Raw genomic sequence first — 11,077 nt, forward strand, 5'->3', positions numbered from 1 at the left:
TTTTAGCTGCCTGGGACAGTCCCCCTCAGTGACCCAGGGTCTGTGCCGCAGCGATGGGAAAGGGGGAAAGGGGCAGTGGCCCCGGCCCGGCCCAGCGGGGCCGGGAGGCTCGGAGCCCCCCCCACCTTCCAGCAGGCGAGCTCCGACCAAAAAGGGAAGTCCCGCCTTTCCGTGCCGTTTAAATATGTAAATTGTGAGAAGCGTAATTGGTCTTAAAGACTGTCCATCAACTCAGGGTCAACCCAACACACCCACGTAACTAGGAAACAAGTCCTGAGCTCTATGCCTATGGAGATGGTGATTTTTTTTTCTGATTGAATAAAGTTCCACTGAAAGAATTTAAAAACAGAGATTTTGTCTGGCAAAGGCTGCACATGTTTTTAAAATCAAAATGTCATTTATCTGTTGGTAAGTTGTCTTTCTGAGGCCATACCTCTCTCCTCCCCCCATTCTGGGACTTTGTATACCATGATGCTTTGAGATCTTGCCTTCTGTCAATGTCAACATCACAATCCAGTCTTACAATTTGCTAGAAAACTGAAATTTGATATTTATATTGTTCTAGTTTAAGAAAACCAGATAATTCTTTATTGTAAATAATATTTTTACATTTAAAAAGAAGTAGTAGAATACACTTTTTCACCCTTTGTCAAAATAGAATATTTTATAAAATGTTTTTCTGTATTAAAACTTATTCCACAGTCTGTTTTAAAGATGTGCTTGATTCTCTCTGAAGTGATGACAGGCCATCATGAACACATGGAAAGCTTACCCAGGATACAGTCTATCTTTAATACGAAGATTTCTCTAACATATATCCCTGGAATTAAAGAAAAAATAAATAAATTACACAGATAGTACATGTATACAAAAGAGATTAGGCTTTTCTTGTAATAAATGCAATCAATTTGTTAGTATCTGGCACTTATTCATACGTAGGATTTTAAAAAGTAGCAAAATCATTTACTCTATTGTATCATTTCTTTACATAAAACACTGCATTATAAAACATCTTGTGCAAGTTTTGGAACACTAACTAACATTGCATAATACCTTAATTACTTTTCAGAGGACATGGTACATTTCAATTCAATAAAAAAAATCATTATGGTCCCATGAAAGGCCACAAAAGACCTAAAAAATTGATTTCAGGATAACTCAGATGGATTTGTATTGAATCTGGCCCTCAGTAATATATCTGTCATTGTTAAGGCAATAGCAGGGTCATGGTGTTGCTTGTGTAAGATCCATGGGTAAAACAATCTCTTCTCAGAGGTACAGCTAGTATTCATCATGCTTCTGGTGGCACTTCAAATGTACCAGGTACTTTCCAAAACCAGAAAGAAATAACTTCTGTTGCTGGACAGCTTCCTGCTGAAGTTCACTAAAATAGGACAAAGCTAAGGGGAGGAGAGGGAAGAGAGACAGCCTAGCTGAGAAACAGAGTTGAGCAAACATGTATCCTGTGGGTTCAGCTGGCTTCCAGGAAGGAAAAGCATGCTCCCACGCCCATTGCATACCCAAGAGCTCAGAGTTCCTTATGTGAGATCCAAGGTCACAAATTAACTTGTGGATGATGTCTCATCAGGCATAAAATCCATAAAACCTGTTGAAATCTCTAGTAGGATCTCCATCCTTGGAAATACTCACTACTTGACTACATGTGGCCCTGAGTGACATGGTCTAATATCAAAGATGGATCTGAATTTGAGTACTGTAAGGATAGGACCAGATGATCTGAAGTGATACCTTTGCATCTTAAATTGCGTGATTCCGTAAAAAATTATTTATTTATTCAGCTGATCTCAACGCAAGGTCACCAGGCACCTGTTCAGTGCCCTGGACACCTCCATGACCTGGTGGAGGCCTGGTGCCTCCAGCAGCAAAGGTGGGTGCACTCTGCTCACCCCCTTGAGCAGCCATGATGGCACAGGGGTGCAAAGATGCCAGGAGCATTCCAGCTGGTGGGGCTTGTTGGTGAGGAAGAGGTGATGCATGAGAGCAGGGAAGAGCCACTCATCTGAGGACTCCTTGCAGGCATCACCCCAGGGACCGCTTTCCTCTGCTCTGTGCTGATGAGGCACAGACTGAACAGCTCCACTGCTCTCAGCTCAGTCAAGGACTACATCAGGAACTGTTTAAGGCTCCACAGCTTTAAGCTAATGCCCTGCATTCCACGAAAAAGCTTATCAGAGGGCCCAGCCAGTGTCAGCACAGCAGTGTGTCTGTGCCATCAGCCTAGCTCCACACGCAGCCCCAGCCTTTGGTGACAGTACAGGTGTGTGGCTGTTCCGAGGTGCAGGCACCACACTGAGCACAGAGCAGCAGCCTGGGTTTCAATGGGGTGAGAGAGACAACTGTGAAGGACCACAGCAGCAGGGAAAGTGGAATGATCTCACCAGGGACGGAGAGCAAAGGCTTCTATCTGCTGGATCTTGACCTGACTCTGCCTGGCTCTGAGACTCAAGGGGAGAAGCTGTTGTACTCTGGACCTGGCTGCCAATAAAAATTCCTCCTGCTGCCTCTGCCCATCCCTCCACAGCTACTGTCTAGACACGGGCAGGGATACCACTCACATAAGCATGGTTTGTAGCTGGCTTTAAAAGAGCAAATTGTCACACCAGCAATACTGTGGAGGGTGACTCTACAGAAAAGGAAACTGAGGCAGGTTACTGATAATACTGATAATACTGATTTGAAAAGGGGAAATTAATGGCTGAACCTGGTCTGTTTCCGGGCAAGCCCTAGTTACCTGGAAGCACAGATATGCAAAATAAAAATTATAAAGAGAGGGATTCTAGGAAAAATACAGAACTTTCTTTTATTTCCACTGCAATTAACAAACATATGAATTTTGAACAATTTGTTGGACTTCCGGCTAAGTGATGTATCTAGAAAATCTGCACACTACTGATGCTGTGAGATTCAGGCAGTCTGAGTTCATCTTCGAATCAGTGCCCAGTTGCATGCATGACTTTGAGGTATAACGGAACAAAGATTAGGCAATTTTTTTCAAACCACTCACTTTTTTTTTCAAACCACCACTTTCCTCACTGGGAGAATATTCCTTTGGGTCATAAAGTACGTATTTCCTCAGTCAATACTATGACAGTGAGATTTACAATTATGTCATTAATAACACTGATTGACAAAGAACTTCCTCAAAACTCTTTCAACTCCTGACAAACACGATCTATGAACAAAAGCATACAGTTAGAGATTTACAGCTGAACACGTGAGTTTGGAGCAGGGGTGGGAAGGGAAAGGGGGAGGAGCACATGAAAAACACCACCTGATCTTTTTTTTCCCCTATGACCACTATTTGAGGCTGGCTCATGTTTGTTTCGAATAGTTGCTTACTTGTTTCATTGGTTGCTGAGGGTTCTTTTGATCTCTTGATGAGGATGAACTGGAAAGGGACTCCTCTTTTGGAGAACTTCCACAATTCTTTACACTCAAATGGGCTTATGATAAACACATTATTTTGTCCATAGTGAATGAGCTAGATGTTAGTTCTCCTTGGATTTGGTTAAGGACCACCTTAATAATTTTCCCTGTTGTCTGAATGCATCTGCTCCACATCTATCTTGCAGAAATTGGGGGGGGGGGGGGGGGGGTTAAAGGAGACCTTGGTGGAGATAAGTGCAGTTCTTTCAGTGTTCCTTTTATTGAAGCTATTTTGTATTTAATGAGTCTCTTCTGTTTGTGCCTTATAATAGCTGTAGGATTTTTTATTTATTGGTACCAATTACACTTAGTCTTCTTTTTTAATAACACGACTTTCTATTGTAAAATGACCTTGTGTCCAAGGAGAAAGTTTTGTAGGTCCCAGTTAATTTAGAGAATTTATTCTCAGGTAAAGAAGGCCTAAGAAACTGTCTTGGGGTGACTTTATGATGTGTATCCCATATCGCTGCTCTATGCTCAGGAATTAATTTTGTACCTTTCTATGCCTTTAAACTAAGCCTGAGAGGGGGGAGGAAAAACTGAGCAAAACTTTTTCAAAGCAGTTTGCAGCTTGTTCAAGGTCACACAGAGATAGAGACTTTTTTTTCAGCTGCGGCAGGAGAGCGGGAGGGAAGGGAAGCACCCAGGCTTGCTTTTCTTTCCAGCCAGTTTTCGGCAGTTTTATTTTGCCTTTTCCTTTGGAGAGTTGAACTTTTGTTTTCCTGGGACTTTGTTTTTTTCCCTTTTCTCTCTGCTGGATGGTTTCAACATCAGAATACATTGGGAGGAATTTCCACCGAGGCCTTGGCCCTGGAGGTGGGCCCACCACCCCGTCCCAGCTCCAAGGAGGGGGAGAGAGAGATCTACAGAAGGACTCTGAAATTTTCCCAGGTTTCTTTCAGCAGGGTGAGGGGTTTTATTATTCAGCATCATTATGTTTTTCCTGTGTGTTTGTTAAATGAATAGTTTTTATCTCTTTCACTTTCCTTCGAGGAAAATTTATTTTTTCCTGAACCTGGTGGGAGAGGGATGATTGTAACCTGCCTTCTCTCAGAGGATGTATTTCTATATTTGACCAAACCAGAACAGAAACACATTTCTTCTCTCATTTCAAATACAAGATTTTTACATTTTTTAAACTTTATTCAGATTTAGTTTTTAATTTTATAACATATTTAGGTGTCTTGTACACTGTACTTCCTATCACATAATTTTGACACTTAAATTATAAATAAACATAGAATGCAATTTAAATTTTCTGGATATCTTTAATATTAGATTCTTTAACATTTATCTGCAGCTGCTGAACCTACTGGTTTCTTTTACTCTGCAGGTTTATGCTGAATCTTCATGTACTTCCTTACTAGCCTAATTCCAGCAGATGAACATTAAAAAGAATCCTATTTCCTCTAAAGGCAGCACCTGGATTTTTCCATATAGTCAGTGTAGAGAAGGAGGTACTTAGACCTCCAGTGAGAGTTCTTGTATGTCTTTCTTTTGTGCCTAACATGAAGAAAAGCAAGATTTTGGAGAGGGGTAATATTTTTTATGGGACTGCAGTGAACTGCAGCAGCATTCAGAAGCCCCAGCCCCTTTTTTGATCACCTATACGGGGAGCTTGGCTTTTAACTTTGGAGGAGAATTACCTCATTAAGCAAGTACAGTTTAAATGCAATCTGAATTAAACAGCCAAGTCTTGGCTGGTGGCTGCAGTAAAAACCTTGAAAACCTTTTCTGAACATGCACAGGAACTAAAAAGAAAGGCACTAAGGGCTTTAAAAAAAAATCCCAGGGTTGTGCAGCCTCATGATTTTGAGGGTCTGCCTCCTGCTGTTTGAACGTGTGGATCTGACAGTGATACAAAAATTGCCCAGCCAGCTGATTGTGTCTTGCTGTCTGCCTGGGATCTCTTCCTTCAGCTTCACTTCTAGCAAAGCCTGCCCTGATTGCTGAAGGATCCTCAAGAAAGAGTGGCTTCTTCACACCCTGCAGGGCCTGTGCCACCATCCAAACAGGCAAAGACATCCACTGCAGCTCTGGCAAGCTGTTGGGCCATGCTGATGAACGTCTTGGATAGGGCAGTTAGAGTGCTGCAGGACCTGCAGCTCATCCCTGGCTCTTGAATGGCAGTGCTGGTGTTTGGGAGAGACGCTGCTCCAGGGCTGCAGCACCATACCTAGCAGTGTACCTGCACCACCTACCCAGCAGTGGTGGGGGGCAAGGATGAGGGTCCTCTCCTGAACCTGAGAGATGGAGTGAAGCCAGTCGCATGCATCTGGTTGACATGGAAAGCAGGAGGGTCAAGCAGGGAGCACAGACAGCGAGGAGGGTGATACAGGAGAAGAAAGTCATTGCACTGCAGTGATGGAGCCAGCATTTGCTGGCACAAGGGGTTTGTGCCCCCTCCCACAGGTCTGTGGCACAGCCAGAGTGGCACCTACTCCATGCAGTGGCTGTGTAGTGCATTCACCTCGAGGAACAATTATCCAAACAAAAATTCACCTCTAGGAACAATTATCTGTCCATGTTTGAAGCCCTCCAGCTATCCATTGTGATGCACCAGCCCCAAAGAGCCATGGCATAAGTAGTTAAGCTGCACTGGGGTAGGGTGGAAAACAGGAGTGGGAAGGGGAACAAGAAATGTCCAGAGTGGTGTATCTAAAGGTAGGGTAGACATGAGGAGTGGGACACAGATCTTCTAATGGTGTTTAATAGTAATGTTCTCTGAAAAAGAAAATATAAGAATTAAGCTGAGCTGCACTGTCTCTGTCTCCTCCTGTCTTCTCTTTTCTGCTGTGCACATATAAAGGCACTGAGAATATTAATTGCACCATGGAGGTGATACTGAGCTAATAACTGTACCAATACTGATAATGTGTAAGAAAACCAGATGTAAGCCACCAGCATAACTGCATAGGCTCAGGTGAACTCCTGTGGTGCTATTCTGCACAGAGATGCCCACACCTATTTATTTGAGTTAGAATTTGTACATGTGAATACCTGTAGATTTATCAGACTTGGTTGCTGACTGATGGGCTGGAAAAAGGCTGGTGTGGCTAGGGCATTCCCAGGCAGGAATAGCCAGGGCACCTCACTCTCCTAGGCAAAGCTGCACACTCCCAGCACCCACACTGAAGCCAGTGGCAATGTTGTGGGAAATCCACTAGATGTCGATACAGCGTTAGACTGTCACTGATGCAGAAAAACTAGAATCTGTCTTCAAAGGAAAATTACCTTTCAGTGCCATGAGAGGGGGCAGGTGCTTCTAAACAGAAATTAAAAACCTTTTAAGGATTACACTGATCTTCAGTTTCATAATAACAACAAGTGTCTTGGCTAAGGATTTTTTAATAATGTCTTATTTATTCAATCTGTTTTTTTTAAAAAGCCTCCTTTGCTCTGTTGCATTATGGCTAAGTGCCACCAAATGCCACATTATCCTCCAAGACTGCCCTCATTTACCCTCCAAAGCCCCCGTCCCATTTGCTGCAGGGTCACTGAGATTTGTCAGCTCACCAGGGCAGCGCTGGGGGAAGCTCATGCTGTGGGAAGTATTAGTGTGCTCTTGGAGGAGAGCAAAATATTGAGAAACAAATGATAGGTAAATAATGCTTCTGTCCTAAGGTAATGAGGCTCTTTTTGGAATGCAGATGAGGAATTCATCAAAAGAAGGCTAATTTAAACTTCTAAATGTTTAAATCATCTAAATGGTGTATGAGAAACACTGCCTGGTTATCCTCTGTCCTGGGCAATGGGGCAGAGCATCAGCTAATGTAAATCCACCACAGCTACAGAAAGGTATAGCAGTGATAGACCATGCATGGGGCTGGTGTGGTCAAGGAAAATGCCCCCTAGAAAGAGCACCCTGCTTCCAGTGGGACAGGTAAAAGGAATGAAAGGCTCTTGCCAAGGGCTTGTTAGAGACAGGTTCACTTTCTCCCTATCAGAAAGGTACTCACTGTTCATATTCTCCATCCATTTTCCAATGTGGTACAAATTTAGGGTAGCAAGTTTACCCTGCAGCACTTTCCTAGTGTTGAAGAGTAGCAGAAAAAATGTCTAGAGAGGAACAAAAAAATAAAATCATTAGCCAGCTGATAATCTTCTTAAAGGTAAGAGAGTAGCAAAGAGGAAAGGCTGCCTATGGACTAATGGTGCTTGCAAAGAATTGAGCACTCGGGAAGGCTCAGAGTGAAGAAAATTGGTAATTTTCAAAGAAAAACATCAGATTCAATGGATAACAACAGATGAACTAAACAAAATGAAATTTAAAAATAATTAGATGAATGACAATTGAAAGACATTTTGAGTTTCCTTACCCATGCCAACACCTGGTGCCAAGGGCAGTCCCATCCTGTTCCTCAACACAGGCATCACAGGATCCACACCAACAGCTCACAAGGCCAGGAGGCAGGTTTGAGCAGTGGCCCTCCAACTATCCAGTGTTTGGATATGAATGCTGAATGGTTAACATGCTTCCAGGTGGGGTTTTGGTACATGCCAGATAAAATTTTCCCAAATCCTGCTTGAGCAAGGTTTGGGAGAGGCCACATGTGAGGCCCAGTTCCCAGCAGACAGGATGGGTGTGATTGCATCAGACTGGCTCCCTCTGCTCTGTCCTCCAACTTAACCTGGGATTTGCACCCACAAATGCCTCCACATGCCAGCACCCTGCACTGCAGGTGTTGCAAACTAACCAGCACCCTCCTACCACAGGAAAAAATGTAGCTCACAAAACCATCACAATTTTTTCAGGCAGTTTGAGCTGAAAATACCCCAGCTTTCCAGAGTATAATAATGATGGCACAGGGACCCAAGATGAAGTGCGGAGGAGATGCACGTCAAGCACTGTGTAAAGTGCCTGAGCTGCTTCCCAACCTCCAGGCCAACGACCAGTTTCCAAACCTGTTTTAATTTGCTGGGCAGAGCCTTAAATCCCAATGAGGAAGTATATGGTTGCTCTGTAAATTCCCTGCTGGAAATAAAGTGACACACATGAATAAACTGTGCTCTATGTCACAGACTACACAGCAGGGAAAAAAAGCCAGGATTTGGGTATTATAGGAAATGTCTCTCTGCCTTGGGTTGGGGTGGACTTGCCCCACCAACACTGAGCAATGTACAAGCAGCTGCCTGGCGGCAGCTCAAATCACAGTGTGGAAATCAGCCCTCATACCTCAGGGCCAGGTTCTGCATTGCACAGGCTGAAGGCTCTCTGAGACATATGACCCACAAAAGACAGCTGCCTTTTTTTCAATAAATGACTTTGGCAAGAGGTACTTTTTCACAAAACAAAATTCCTTGCAACACAACAATAATAATAATAATAATAACAACAAAAATAATAATATTTTTCTTATTTTGTGAAAGTGTTGAGCTGCTTAATTGTTTTTCATCCAATATTTTGACACAGTGTTACCAAAATAGCTACTAAAATGTTTACTTGCTAAAATCTCAGTCTGTGATAAATCAATGGAAAAGACATTGAGACACTGTGACATCTTCACAAGAAAGCACAAAGAATAATAAACACAATAAATGCTAATTTAAGAGAAATCAGAAAATTTAATTTGTTTTTAAATGTTTGGAATTTTAAGACTTTGCTCCTAACAACAATGTTGTTTTTCAGCCAGTTTTTCTCAGACGTGCTTTCAGGAGTTATCCACATGCTCAGTGTTTGCTGTTGGCTTCAAAGATTATAATCTCATTCAAGCAGAGACTCATCTTCTCCCATGTTTGCAAACACTTGCACAACTCTGAGTGTCACTGGAGTTAGAAGCAACAGACCCATCAACACAAAGATCAAGCAGAAGATAAAAAGAAGAAAAAGTCTTTACATGGCATTTGAGTGAAAGCATGCTTCCAGAAAGGAAAGATGGATAGTATAATCCAAGATTCACACAGTGATCCAGTTTAGTGTCGCAGGGACAGTAAATTGTATGGGGAGAAGCACACAAGCACTGTGCCCATGTCTGTGCCTGTATGGCAGCACTGTGAGTGCACAGCCCTGAGCCAGCCTTCCCCTGCTTAGTGTGGGCACACAGCCCCAGGCAGGTGGCTGGGCAGGCTCAGGACAACTAACATTACCTAGACCCCGCCACTGCTGTGGTTTTTTCCCTCTCTCTGCCTGTGCTAAGCTGTTTAGAGCCTCAATATCATGTATGGTTTGCTCACTGAAAAAAAACAAAAGCAAAAAAGAAAGAGATTGCCTGTTCTAATGTACTTACTGCAGGAGGGTTTGACCTGTGCGTGAACTGAAGGGGGTGACAGCTAAGGAATACATACACAAAACCTACATCTGGGACATTTGAAGCTGTTTGTACCTTTTCTGAAATATTTCAGGGCTTCCAAAGTGAAAAAGGTTAAAACACTGGTAACAAGAAGCATTTATATGGCTCAGTGTTGTGTCATGTATCAAAGATTTGCCAAGAAGTCCTAAGCCATATAAGTGCCATACTTCACTTGGATTAATACAACCTCTGTCTCACAGGGGTTAGAAGGCAGTTCAGGTATCTCAGCACATTGCTGCAATATGCTGGGCAGCCATAAACTACTGTTTAAAAGGGGAAGGATTGGATGAAGAAAGCTATGCAACTTACTTGAGGTCAGAAAAATACCTGTGGTGGAGACAGTCTCCCAGTACCGCCCTGATGAGCCATGCACTCACACACCCTATCTCCCCTGTGTGTCTATGGAACATGCAGAGGGAGGAGAGAGGTCAGCAAAGCACCCAGCAAATGGGGAGAATACACTGATAGCTGCTCTTAAAATTAAACTATGGGTACTGGAAAACAATGCTTACAGTTTGGTGACAACTTCCTCAAGTCTCTGAACCCCTTCATAGACATCATCCCTAGCCTGACCTTTTAAACCTGATGGTAAACAGGCAGGAGAGCTCAGCTCTTTACTTCATGGTTGTTAGTGAGATCCAGCACATACAGATCCCTCCTACCCCTCCTGATCATTCGTCAGATATATTGATGTCTTATCCACTACTCAGAGCAGAAAGCATCCAAATGTCATTAAAGCCTGCCCCTACTGTCCAGGGACACCTGTTTAATGGAGCAGGTCACAAGGGCAGAGGGAGCTTTTAGACATTCAGGGTGAACACCTGAAACAGCAGCAACTGGCAGGAGACAAATTTCAACTTGTGGAATAAGATGCACAGAATGGGATATAGCTACCGAGACAAAGAGGACAGACACAAATGGTTTCAGCAGAAATTATGGAGCAAAAGACCAGAGGTCCCTTGGTTGGGGCCACCAGGGCAGAGGTTTTGCAGCTGATGGGTACAGTGTTCCCCAACCCCTGACTCATGGCTAGGACCCAGGGTTAAAAAAAGCTTATTGAGGTGAGACTACAAACAATTTCCATCCTGCTTTCTCCTCCACCATGCTACGGCCTTCTCACCCAAGGAGCTGCATTGCTTCCTGCAATGCTGTTTGAACGTGTATTCATATTCCCAAGTTCAGTAAGCTGACAGAAACAACCTGTCTTTTGGCAGAGGGTTTTTTTCTTTTTTGGAAATTTCCCAGTGCTGTTCTGAGTGCGGCTGCCTTTCAAAAGCACGAACTCTTGAGTGCAAAGGACTGGATTATATCCACTGCAACCTGTCATTGCTAAGTGCAGT

At 43.3% G+C, this 11,077-nt stretch overlaps 1 long non-coding RNA gene across 1 annotated transcript; it reads right to left on the reverse strand.

Annotated features, from left to right (window-relative positions):
• Positions 1–257: 257 nt before the first annotated feature.
• Positions 258–8,040, reverse strand: LOC125324202. The gene is made up of 3 exons (XR_007202861.1): positions 7,767–8,040; positions 7,407–7,506; positions 258–820 (listed from the first exon to the last, which is right to left on the reverse strand). It is a non-coding gene; the product is annotated as an uncharacterized LOC125324202 (long non-coding RNA).
• Positions 8,041–11,077: the final 3,037 nt, after the last annotated feature.

This window comes from Corvus hawaiiensis, chromosome 3 (assembly GCF_020740725.1).
Source record: "Corvus hawaiiensis isolate bCorHaw1 chromosome 3, bCorHaw1.pri.cur, whole genome shotgun sequence".
Taxonomy (NCBI): domain Eukaryota; kingdom Metazoa; phylum Chordata; class Aves; order Passeriformes; family Corvidae; genus Corvus; species Corvus hawaiiensis.